This window comes from Leopardus geoffroyi, chromosome E1 (genome assembly GCF_018350155.1).
Source record: "Leopardus geoffroyi isolate Oge1 chromosome E1, O.geoffroyi_Oge1_pat1.0, whole genome shotgun sequence".
NCBI classification, from domain to species: domain Eukaryota; kingdom Metazoa; phylum Chordata; class Mammalia; order Carnivora; family Felidae; genus Leopardus; species Leopardus geoffroyi.
This window is the reverse complement of record NC_059330.1, coordinates 56,882,626-56,895,426: the sequence shown is the minus strand read 5'-3', so window position 1 is coordinate 56,895,426 and position 12,801 is coordinate 56,882,626. Positions and strand designations below refer to the sequence as shown.

Here is a 12,801-nt window from a genome sequence, read left to right as displayed (position 1 = left end):
TCCTGTTTGCAGTATCATACATGATCATCAAACTGCTGCTAGAATGTTCACACCTGTTACTGCAAATTCAAACCCCAGGAAAAACTTGCTCCCGGGAATTTACTTTAGGTCAGGGTCGGGCTGTCTGGTTACAAGGCTGTACCCGCAAGCCGGCAGGTTCAGCAACACAGGAGCCTCTCCCCAGACCATCGGCCTCAAGACTCTCCGTCCCCGTGACTGGCATACCTGGATCCCCATAGGGAGGGTGCTCTGGGTGCTGTGACCGACGAGGACAAAGCGGCCAATCGGTGCCTGCCTGCATCTAATCGCCTGGGGACGGGGAAGTTCTCGTTTTCCGAGGAGACCCTGGGGAAAGAGTAACACAACGTGCTCTAGGAGGGTGTCTCATCTGCTATCTACACGCTCCCCAGAAGCCGCCTGGCCCCCCCCCCCCCCCGCCCCGGCGGGGCCTCCAAGACTCATCGGCCAGCAGCCGCACCTACTACTGCCCGCCCCGCCCCGGCTTCGGAGCCCGCGTTCGGCCCGAGCCCCCTCTGCCTCCCCGTCCGGGGCCCGCGCCCCGCCGAGAGTCGTCATCACCGCCCCCGCGATCAGCCCGAAGCCAAGTGCGGGGGACAAAAGGGGGGGGGGGGGTTCCTTTCCTCCCAACACGAGAAAGCACGCTTCCGCGCTCGCTGCCCGCCCCCACCTCGCGCCAAAGCCGCGGGACGCACCGACTTCCGGCCGGAAGTGACGTCTCACCATAGAGGCGGCAGCCAGAGGGTCTCCCTGGGCTTTGAAACTGGGTCCTCCATGGCTGTCTTAAAGGGGCCGAAGCCGGGGATGCGGGTTCCAGGGGGATGTGCGCCGCGGCAGGTGGTGGGAGAGCCCTAGCGCCAGGGAAGCGGAAGGGACCCGTGTGGTCGAGGCTCATCCAAGCTATAGCATGTATGAGTGCTTCATTCTTGTTTATGGCCAAATGACGTTCCACTCTAATAGGCAAGGATTTTTTTTTTTTTTTAATGTTTCTTTTTGAGCCGCAGGAGAGGGGCAGACAGGGGGACAGAGGATCTGAAGCAGGCTCGGCACCGACAGCAGTGAACCCCGTGCGGGGCTAGAACTTACAAACGGAGAGATCATGATCCGAACCCACTGAGCCACCCAGGCGCCCCCATAGGCAGGACTTTGAAGGTTATGCCCACATCAAGAGGAGCGTGGAGGTGCCAAATGCCCCACGTGGGGCCAATGGTGACTTGCTCGAGCGGACACAAAGGCTCACACTGCCTGTCCTCTGCTTTCTTTCTGGCCTCTCCAGCGGAGATGGGCCGAGCAGCCAGCACAGGGACTGTATGTGCCCTGAATCTCCTGGGCAGAGCTGTGGCCTCACCCCCAACCCCCCACCCCAGGCTGCTCTGTCCTCAGGTCCTCAGTGCTTCGTGGTGGCCTTCTTAACGCAGAGCCACCTCTGACTGCCCAAGGGCTGTGGGCGGCTCGCCCTGAACCGTGCCACACACAGGGGGAAGCTCCAGGCTCCAGGGTTCCCCCCCGGCCTGTTCTCTCCCCTCTGGGTTCCCACTGATGAGGTTTTGGGGTGACGGGGGTGTGTGTGTCCATGGGGTTCAGAGCCGACGGCCAAAAAGGAATTCTTTTTTTTTTTTAATTTTTTTTTTTCAACGTTTATTTATTTTTGGGACAGAGAGAGACAAAGCATGAACGGGGGAGGGGCAGAGAGAGAGGGAGACACAGAATCGGAAACAGGCTCCAGGCTCTGAGCCATCAGCCCATAGCCTGACGCGGGGCTCGAACTCACGGACCGCGAGATCGTGACCTGGCTGAAGTCGGACGCTTAACCGACTGCGCCACCCAGGCGCCCCCAAAAAGGAATTCTTGAAGACGTCTTTGGTGCAGAAAGCAGGGGGACAGGACCCATGGGCAGGAAGAGCTGCACTGGGGTCCTGATGGGTCACTCACTGTATCCCCTCAGGTTGGGACAGGGTCAGGGGTAGAGTAAGTCTGTAAGGAATTTTGGAAGCAAGGTTTCCAGGACCTTGAGGGGCTAGCTGTTGCTAGAAAAATAGCATTTATTGCCATTTAATAAAACGTCAGTCATGAGACTGAGTCATGTGACAGAAAGCCAACTCAACTTATATTAGAAAGCGGACTTACTCGTGGGTGGAACTGATGTGTCCGGGGGCGGGGGGGGGGGGGGGGTGGTGGGGGGGAGGAGCCGCAGAAGTTCAAGAACCCGGTCTCGGGATGCGGTCAGGCCTCGGGATGCGGTCAGGCCTCTGGACCTCTGGCTGCCCTCCCTCCTCTCCTCTGCAGGTGGTGGAGGGAGGGTGAGGGTGAGGCGGGGCCCAGAGTGGACAGCTCCGGAACATGTGAGGCCCGAGGGACAGCGGTATAGTGGGTCTGGGAGGTTGCTGTTCGTGCCCCGGGCCCTGGACCCTGTGCATGTCACCTCACAGTGCAGAAGGGACTTTGCAGGTGTGATGAGGTTAGGAGGCCTGGGGTGGGAGATGGTCCTGGGCGCTCCAGGTGGGCCCAATGTCATCACAAGGGGCCTCCCCGAGTGGGAAGCAGGAGAGTCCGGAGATGTGACAACAGAAGCTGCTGCACTTGAGGGTGGGGGGAGGGGGCCATGAACTTGGAATGCAGCAGCCACTAGAAGCTGGAAAGAAGCAAGGAAAGGCTTCTCCCCTGGAGCCTCCAGAAAGAACCAGCCCTGCAGATGATGAGGTTTTGGGGGGCGATGTGAGGGGGGGGGGGGGGCTTTGTGGAGTCCGGAGCCGACGGCCAAGAAATAATTCTTGAGACGTCTTGGTGCATAAAGGTGATTTTATTAAAGCATAGGGACAGGACCCGTGGGCAGGAAGAGCTAGCTGCCCCAGGACCATGGGGAGAGACTGGTTATGTACTTGGGAGTTTGGGGGAGGTCAAGTGCAGGGGAAGTTTCCAATGAGATTTTCATACGCTAAATTAGACTCACAGGATCCTGGAGGCCTAGCTATTGTCAGGCTAAGGTTGTCTTTCCCTCTAGCAAAGCACCAGCGGTAACAAGTGGGGGGTTCCTGGAGAAACGTTTTGCTCTGCCGGCCTCAAGGATTTGCCAGTGGGCTGCCGGTTCTAAGGAAATTTAATTTCATCTGCCATTTCCTTCTGCCTTTGTTTCCCACATCGCAGTCAGCTTGATTTATCACATTTGGCCACCAGGGAGTTTAGAAAGTATAGCCTTTTAACTGGGTACTCCTGCTGCCGGAGGGACAGGGGCTATTGGGGGGTGACTCTGGTCTCTTCCAGGGCCCTGCAGGGTGTTTGGAGGCCCAGCAGTGAAAGGGCCAGGCGACAGCTGGTGTTCGGAAGCGGCTGATATGCGGCTCTGTGTCTTTGTTTTTAAAAATGTCTCCTCTGAACGCCGAGTGCATTTTTACCTGTAACAGGAACTCTCCGGATGGGCAGTGATTAAGTGATTTGCGGACCCGTTACTTTGGCGTAACAACCTCTTCATCATACAAGAGTCACAGTGGAGAGGAGGAACTAATGCCCAGGTTTGGAGTGATGCCCAGTGGTGAGCGGAGTGATGCCGGCTCAGCTTAATGAGGACTCTTTATCCCCTTCAGTCTAGTGGCTCGGAGAGGCCCAGGAGGACCCGGCTAAGCCCTGTCACCTCTCCAAGTGACTCTGGGTGTCCTCGCCCAGAAGCCAGGGGGCTGGGGCAAGCCACGATTCAGCAGACAGGGGCTGTGTTCTGGACCCACCTTAGGAGACTTCCTATTGGGGGCCAGCGAGTCCTGGGGTTCGAATGCCAGGATATTGTGCGCCTTTGAACCTGACATCCGGCACGCCCCCTTTCTGGGGCGGTGGGCGTCCTGCCCTGGCTTTGCAGAACTGGCCCCCTGTCCCCCCGGCCTTCCTTCCCCTCTTTCTCATCAGTGTCGGGGAGCCCTTCCAACGTGCCAGGGGGTTTAAGTGCACTGCCTTATCCCCACGACAGTCACACGAAGCAGGTATTGTGAGGAGAAGAAAAACCGAGACCCGGGGGTTAGGGACACAGAGCTGCCAGGTGACGGAGGCAGAAATTGAACCCAGAGTGGGTGCTCTCAACCCTGCACCACGCCCCAAATCTGAAGTCCCCCCCGCCCAAAGTATTCCAAGCAGGGCTGCTGGATTTAGCAAAGCAAAACAAACAGGTTGCACAATTAAGTACGAATTTCAGATAAATAACACATAATTGTTTTTAATGGGGAAAAAAAATTTTTTTATGTTTATTTTTGAGAGAGAAACAGAGACAGAGACAGAGCATGAGCGGAGGAGGGGCAGAGACAGAGAGGGAGACACAGAATCCGAAGCGGGCTCCAGGCTCCCAGCTGTCAGCACAGAGCCCGACGCGGGGCTCGAACTCATGGAGTGTGAGATCATGACCTGAGCTGAAGTCGGATGCTCAACCGATTGAGCCACCCAGGGGCCTGGTTTTTTTTTGTTTTTTTTTAAACGTTTATTCATCTTTGAGAGACAGAGCCTGAGCGGGGAAGGGGTAGAGAAAAGGAGACACAGAATCCGAAGCGGGCTCCAGGCTCCGAGCTATCAGCACAGAGCCTGACGCGGGGCTTGAACCCACGAACCGTGAGATCGTGACCTGAGCCGAAGTCAGAGGCCTAACTCTGACTGAGCCACCCAGGCACCCCCAGAATTTATTAATGAGGGATTTTGCTTTTTATTTTTTTAACCTAGTCTTTGAAATCTGGTGTGTATTTTAAACTCACGGCTCATTGTGGTTTGCACAAGCCCTGTTTCAAGTGCCCAGGAGTCACGTGGGGCTTGTGGTGGCCTGGAAAGTGCTAGCACCTGGAGGCTGGCCAAGCCGGGTGCCCGGATGCTTCGGGATAGATGAGGAGGGAGGGAAGGTAACCCCACCCCCATGGCTGCCTGGGTGCGTCGCTTTGTGATAATTGCTTTTCTGTACACAGTGTGATTTCACCTTCAGAGAAAGCTTAGGAACTAGAGATTATTGTTATTATTTTGGAGGTTCCGACTTGCCTGAGGTCACTCAAAATTCCCTGGTCACCAACTCCCAACAGCTGACTGCCCCCATGATCTGCCAGAATCTGTGATGACCAGCTAGGCTGGTCAGCTGGCTCAGGGTTTTGGCTGCCCCGTCCTCCCAGACCACCTCCCCAGGCCGCCCTCCAGGGTAGCGTGGGGGGCCTGGGAAGCCAAACACGACAGCTCTCCCTCGACTAAAAACGAGTTCTGGAGGCTGAGAGCAGACATGCTCCCTTCTGCCTTCTGTGAAAGGAGCCGGGGGGGGGGCCGGGGGGGGGAGCTGGGGCCCCCACCATGTGTCTGGATTTATGCCCTTGCCCTGCAGCCCGCCCATCTTGTGGTCACGCACTTTCCTGTAGCAGCTGGTGCATTCGTTTTAAACCCATTTATTTAGCCGGTGCTCAAAGGACTTCTGGTTACTGTCACTCTGCGGGACTGCCAGAACCGATTTCCTAGATCTCTTCTCGTTTGCTGCTCTCAAGCTGTGGGCTCCTTCTGAGTCCCGGAAGGAAAATATTTTCGAAAGATGCCATCTTCGGGAACGACCCTCTCCCCGCCAGGCTGGGAGTTGGAGGGGGCTTGTCCTGGGCTGCCCCAGCTTGGTGCCTTCTGCACAAAAGTAGGCACATTTCAGGACCTGAGAGGCACAATGGGAGGCAGGTGGGGCAGGGGAGAGGAAGAGGAGGGAGGGTGGGGGGAAGGAGGGTGGGGAGGGGAGGGGAGGAGAGCTCCTGCTTGGATGTCTTCAGAGCAGTGCTTCTCTGGGGTGCCTGGGTGGCTCAGTCCGTTGAGCGTCCGACTTTGGCTCAGGTCATGATCTCACGGTTCTTGGGTTCGAGCCCCGCATCTGTGCTGACAGCTTGGATTCAGATTCTGTGTCTCCCTCTCTCTCTCTCCACCCCTCCCCACCCCCCGTCTGTCTGTCTGTCTCTCTCTCTCTCAAAAATAAATAAAAACATTAAAAAACAAAAAGACAGAGCAGTGCTTCTCGACTTGGGTGGCACCTCAGAATCATCTAGGAGCTTTAAAGACCCTGAGGCCAGGCGTTGCCCCCACCCGCCCTGAAATACTGATTTTTATGGGTCTGGGGTGTGGCCTGGGAATCAGGATGTTTCAAGGCTCCCGGCCCATTCTACTGAGCTGGATTGAGGTGCTCTAAGACAGTCCTGCAGGTGTGAGAGGACTGAGTTAGTCCCTGTCCAGAGAGATTGTCCACCTGAAAATGGAGAGAAGGATATGAGCGCTTTCGACGGGGCGCGGCCCCAGCGCCCGCCCCAGAGCTCGCTTGGTTTTGGAGGAGTGTGTACCTTCCCGTCTATTGACTGGGCAATTTTACACCTCTTGGCGGGGCGGGGAAGGGGGAAAGAGAAGTTAAGTCATTAAAACAAATAACTTTTGTCCGTAACATCACAAATGGCTTTTGTCTCGCGGGGACACGAGAGTGTGGCATCGATCAGCAAATCCCATTCTGGCATTCCTGATTGCCCGGATTCATGGCTGGTTTGCACATTCTCTTTTCAAGCGGTCATCTTGTCAGTTTCCTCATTAATTAGCAGGTTGGAAAAATTATACGTATTCACTTTTTTAAATTAAAAAAAATCTTTTTAACGTTCATTCATTTTTTGAGAGGCAGAAAGAGACAGCGTGAGTGGGGCAGGGGCAGAAAGAGGGAGACGCAGAATCCGAAGCAGGCTCCAGGCCCCGAGCTGTCAGCACAGAGCCCGACGTGGGGCTTGAACTCACGGACCGCAAGATCATGACCTGAGCTGAAATCAAGAGCCGGATGCTTAACTGACCGAGCCACCCAGGCCCCCTCGTCTTTCTTATTTTTGATACGCACACTCAGGGGTTTCACTGACCTCTAAACAGCAGGTTAGCTGTATCTCACGTGTTTTAGTATCGCACAGGACCAGGACACGTGGGACAACTCTCCTGCCCTCCGGCGGAGTCTCGGGGCCGTGCTCCTCCTCCCGCTGCGGCCACTGCGGTCACGACTGCTCGTCCTGGGCCCAGACCCAGCGTCCAAGTCGGGAACGCGGAGGCCGTAGACGTCTTCCGTCACAGCCTTGGAAATCACAGCATCGCTTCCAACAGCCCTGTGTCGACGCAAGCCGGATCCTGTCGTGTGGCCAACTCAGCCACCTCGCGTCCACCACGAAAATACTGCACGTCTATTCGACTTCCTTCAAGTGCTGAAACAGACCCGATGCATCTCCAGAATAAGTATCCGAATGGTGGTTGCGTCTGGGGGTGGGGATAGACTGAAAACAGCGCAGGGGAATTGTCTGGGGTCCTGGCAAGATTCTATGTGTTGTGTGAGGCTGTTGGTCACATAGGTGTATGTGCGTTTGTCAAAACCCATCAAAGTGTGCACTTAACAGCTGTGCATCTTACTGTATAGAATTGTATCTCGGTAAGTAACCAACAACCACAAATACCACGCGCCTATCTGGGTCTTAGTACCCCTCCCCGCAATACACACACACACACACACAGACACACACATCCAAAGACCAGAGCCAGCGACTAAGGCTTGTTTATTTAGGAAATAATCCTGTTCAAGGAGTGAGGGGCTGGGGGACGAGACAGGGGAGGAGGGAACACCAATATCAACCAGAATGTGTCATTAATTTACCGCCACCGGTGACTGGTGCTTGACTTCACCGGGACCTTCTCGGGAGCCTTATGAAACGCATCTCAGAACCGTCTGCCTGAGAGGGCAGAGGGGAAGGACTTTTCCATTGACTCCTGTCCCTCATGGGTCCCAGTTGACTTCCCAGGCATTAACTCACTGGTGCTTCTGGATTGTTCAGAGGTTCATAGGCAGCTCCAAGGTGGCCCCCAGGGATGCTTGCCCCTGGGATTCTCAGCCCTGTGTAGTCCCATTGTGTTCTAGCGCTTGGGGACAGAGCATCACCTGTTGGCCATCCATCTAGCACATCCACTCTATCCTAGAGGATGGTTCGGCTACACGGCAGGACGTTACCCCGGTCAGGTGCCTTTGACGAGCCTTTAGTGAGCCATTCTACTGTTCTCTTAGTCCAGATGTTTCCAGATGATGGGCTATTTATATGGTAAGAAAGATCAATGGATCTCACGGTCAAGTGCACATTATCACATCTCCTCTGCCTCTGGGACTTAGGAGTGGGAACTGATTGGGACGGGAGGGAACTTTCTGGGATGATAGCGATGCCGGGTATAGTGATAGAGGTTTGCGACACACTATAGGAATCTGTCAAAACTCAGCAGATTTACGCTGAAGATCTGGACATTTCTTTGTGCTTTACTCTGCCCCAAAAGAAAAAAAAAATGCAAATAAATGTATAGCTCTAGTGAATGAAAGCCATGCTCAATTATTTCGGGGTGTACCGTGACAGCAATATCCTTTTTATTTTTTAAAAGTAATCTCTGCACCCAATGTGGGGCTCGAACCCACAACCCTGAGATCGAGAGTCACATGCGCCACCAAAAGAGGGAAAGGGGGTTCTTGACGCCTCGAGGGCGTGGAGGGACTTGAAATAATCTGGACGTAAGCATTCTTCCGGACAATAGTGATCCACGGAGCAGGACAGACTGGGGATTGATTTGGCCGCTTCTCATCTTGAGGGTGTGACGAGCAGGTGAGTCAGGGCTGCGGGGAGCTCATGACCGAGAGGACAGGCTTCGCATCTCGCCAAACGATGTCGCAGCGACGCGAATCGTCTCAATCGCGTCCACTTGGAGGTGAAGTGTCAGGCAAGTCGCCGAAACTTTGCTTCAGTGCGTTTCCTCGCGTGCAGTGTGGGCATCGTTACGCCTCCCCCCACAGGAAAGGTTAACCGGAACCCTGTCTGCAAAACGTGTTGTGCCTGGCACACGTAAGTGCTCAATAAGGGGCAGTTTTTATTCCGCTACCTACGTAGGTAAAGCACTTGCCCCAGAGTAGTTGATTTCATCCGGGCCACGATTCAGGAGGACACTATCTGTCGGGATTGGAGCCCAGGAGACAGCCCGTCAAGTACAATATTTCTGACGTGTGGTTATTCGTGGATCCTGTTCGTCCACTGCTTCTCAGCCCCTTTGATTTTCCGCGGAGCTTGACAAGAAAATCTCCTACGTCTCCCCGCGTCCCACAACGTGTCAATGTCGCTCTATTATCTGCTACATTTCTTTCCTCCCCGCCGTCTTTCTTTCAAAGCGGCAGCTACCAGAGTGAGAAGCTTGTACGTGTTTTATAAATGCTTTCTCCCTCCTGTCGATTGCTTGGCAAGCGTCCGATCCCATTATGACACGGAGAATCAACTGCAGGCCGCGGGGGGGGTGCGCCCACTTGTCACCCTCTCCCGCGCGGCTGCCGGCCGCGATGTTCAGCACATCAGACACTCGATGGCTCCCGACTTCCTCCACCGGGCTTCATATTTGACAACCAGCAGGCTCTACAGAGGGTCTGCTCCTTCCTGCTTCGGTGAAAATCTGGCAGGTGGGGGGGGGGGGGGAGGATCGTAAATTCCCTTCTCCTTTCTTTTCCCTCTCGTCTGTGAGGGCTTCCAGTCACACATGACTTATTTATATTCTGACTCTGAAAGAGGCTTGTTCTGAGGATGCCTGCTGGGTAATTGAAGGATGGTTTTTGGAATTTTTCTGTTTTCCCTGTCAGCGTGCTATTCAGTTACCCACAATGGCATTCCCGCAGAATAGAGTGCTCTTGCCAGCTCTGGCCTGATTTTGTCTACACTCGCTGCTTCCTCGGCCACTCGAGAGGCGGGGGGTGCCGGATGGTGCCCAGCGGTGCCCAGGAATGGGTGGAGAACGATGGGAAAAACCTTTGTTCGTTCTTTTCCCCCAAGGTTTTCCCATTCTTTTTGCTTTATGGCATCTGTGACGGTTTGCCCGGGATGCAAACCCGTGAGGCAGGGGAATGCGCACAGACTCTTGGGTCAGACGGCCCCGAGTTCAAATCCTGGGGCCCCGCCTGTGGTCGATGAGACCTTTGCTCCCAACTCTCCACTCCCCACCTGTGTCAGAACGAGACACTGTTGTCCTTTGGCGTGTGCGTCTGGGTGTGAGTCTGGAGTCCCTCCTGCCAGATCGGGCAGGGCCTGTGGCTGTGGGGGCGGAAGGGACCGTGTGGCCCCAGGGCATTTCTGCCGTATGGCCTCTACCCACCATGAGAAGGACCGTGTCCCCGTGACTGCTGGCCCCCGACGAATACAGTTGGAGCCCGCCTGATCCCACCCTGCAGCCCGGGAACCGTCCTAGCCAGTCCAGACGCCTGGGGTGGGGGAGAAAAAGAAATGTCGGCAGGATTTGGCTAACTTTTTCTTCACAAGACCGGCTACTAATTATTTTAGACTGTGAAGGCCAGATGGTCTCTGTCGCAACTCCTTAACTCCAGCCGTGTAGGGCTAGGCAGCCACAGACGGTTCATAAACAAATGAGTGCGGCCGGGTCCAATAACATTGTATTTATGGACATTGACATTTGAATCATACATAAATCTCTCCTGTCACAGAATAGTCCCCTTTCGGATTGTTTTTCTTTCTGACCATTTAAAAATGGGAAAAGCAGGGGCGCCTGGGTGGCTCAGTTGGCTAAGCGGGTCCAACTCCGGCTCAGGGCCTGATCTCGTGGTTCATGGGTTCGAGTCCCGGGCCGGGCTCTGTGCTGACAGCTCGGAGCTTGGAGCCTGCTTCAGATTCCTTCTCTCTCTCCTTCTCTCTCTCTTCCTCCCCCATGCATGCTCTGTGTCTCTCTGTCTCTCAAAAATAAATAAATGTTAAAAAAAAAAAAAAAAGGGAAAAACCACCCTTAGCCTGTGAGCCTTAGGTTAACAGGTGTTGGGCTAGACTTGGCTCCCTGATTATTGTTGGCCCCCTCCTCCCGCCCTGGTAAGTCACTGACATTGGTAACATTTCTTTGTTATACAGTAAGACAGATGAATCCACCGTTCTGATCATGCAATCTTGGACAAAACACCGTCTCTAAATCTCAACTTTTTGGAGGCAAAACTAGAATATTCCTCTCAGGGTAAATGAAATAGTGCATACAAATTGCTTGGATTATGAGTGTTTAATCTGTTGTGATTTTATTTTGTGTTCGGGTGAGGGCGGGGGGAGGGTGCCAAGCGAGGTGGTGTTTCCCTCCCCACAGTGGGGCTCCAGGGGATAACTCTCAGCCGTTGACAGGGTCTGTGGGGAGAGGCCGTGGGGGGCCGGCCCCTAGCTGGGTGCCTCCGGGGCTCCAGTTTTCCCTGTCCTGCTCTCAGGAGTGGAGAAGGCGTCCCTGGGAGAGCCAGGCTTGGGCCTCTGGGTATGGTGTGCATGCAGACATAGGAACTGACAAACCCTTGCCACCTGGAACATTCTGGGGTGCAGGTACCGGGAAGAGAGGACAGGGGGTCTCCTACCCATTTCTTCCTAGTTCTTAGGAGTCATTGGAGAGCGCCTCCCTGATTCCTAGGGTTCCGTGCGCATGACCATGACACCGAGGATAGGCAGCAGTCGTGAACTGCCCGGAGACACTCCACAGAGGGCTAAGGGCCCAGACCATTGGCACGGCCTGGGCGGACAGGGGCGTCTTTTCAGAGGGCGTCCTCAGCCATGGAGATGCCCAGAGTCTGAACATCATCCCAAGAAACTCGGAGGGGGAGGGACCTGCCATCTCCATGGAGACCAGCTGGAGGGCAGCAACTCCCCTGGACCAATGGAACGAGACCAAGTCAGAGACAGATGGGGCGGGAGCCCTGCCCACACCTGTCTCAGGCTGCGGCAGGGACAGAGACCCTAGGGCTCCGAGCTGGACTGAGAGGAAACCAGAGGGAATTGATTCTTTCTTTCTTTATTTTTTTTTTTTATTTTTGAAAGAGAGAGAGAGAGAGAGACAGTGTGAGCAGGGGAGGGGCAGAGAGAGAGAGAGGGAGACACAGAATCCAAAGCAGGCTCCAGGCTCTGAGCTGTCAGCACAGAGCCCGACGCGGGGCTCGAACTCCCGAACCACGAGATCATGACCTGAGCCGAAGTCAGACGGTTGACCGTTTAACCGGCTGAGCCACCCAGGCGCCCCAGGGAATGAATTCGAATAACAGAGAGTGACCAGAAGGCGGTGGGACCTGCCTGAGATGTCAGCAGGAGATGACAGAGTGTGGCTGATGGCGTTGATTAGACAACTCGTAAAAGCGTCTTATGTTTTTATGTTTATACCCTCGAGCCTGAGGCCGCTCCGGAAGCCAGGTAAACATTCGATTACAATCCTCATGGTTTCCCTGCACCCCATCTCCCCACTCCCCGCCAGTGGGGAAATGTTTCAGCCTCTTGCTGGAGGAGGGAAGGAAAGGGAGAGGGAGAGAGACAGACACTGTCTGTTAGGCTATGACCTACATGGGTTATAAAAACATGGAAACACAGCTAAAAGGACAGTTTATGCTACTGAGCTCAAATGAACCAAACGCATGCTTTCTTTCTGGGTCCCTTCCCTGCTCTTCCCCTTAAAACTTCCCATGCATGGGGTGCCCGGGTGGCTCAGTGGGTTAAGCGTCCAACTTCGGCTCAGGTCATGATCTCGTGGTTTGTGAGTTCGAGCCCCGCATTGGGTTCTGTGCTGACAGCTCGGAGCCTGGAGCCTGTTTGCGATTCTGTGTCTCCCTCTGTTTCTCTGCCCCTCCCCTGCTTCCTCTCTCTCCCTCTCTCTCTCTCAATAAATAAATAAACTTAAAAAAAAAATTCCCATGCATATCCAAGACCCAGTTTTAACTACCTCTTCTCCCCGAGTGGTTTCAGACCGAGGCATGGAGGCACAACTCCT

General features: G+C 54.7%; 1 long non-coding RNA gene and 1 other non-coding gene across 2 annotated transcripts; one reads left to right on the top strand and one right to left on the bottom strand.

The window, feature by feature from the left end:
- On the bottom strand, nt 1–189 carry LOC123604739. Its single transcript, XR_006715471.1, has one exon. It is a non-coding gene; the product is annotated as a small Cajal body-specific RNA 16 (non-coding RNA).
- Nucleotides 190–2,336: 2,147 nt separating this feature from the next.
- On the top strand, nt 2,337–7,697 carry LOC123604067. Its single transcript, XR_006715202.1, has 3 exons — nt 2,337–2,476; nt 3,280–3,527; nt 6,920–7,697. It is a non-coding gene; the product is annotated as an uncharacterized LOC123604067 (long non-coding RNA).
- Nucleotides 7,698–12,801: the final 5,104 nt, after the last annotated feature.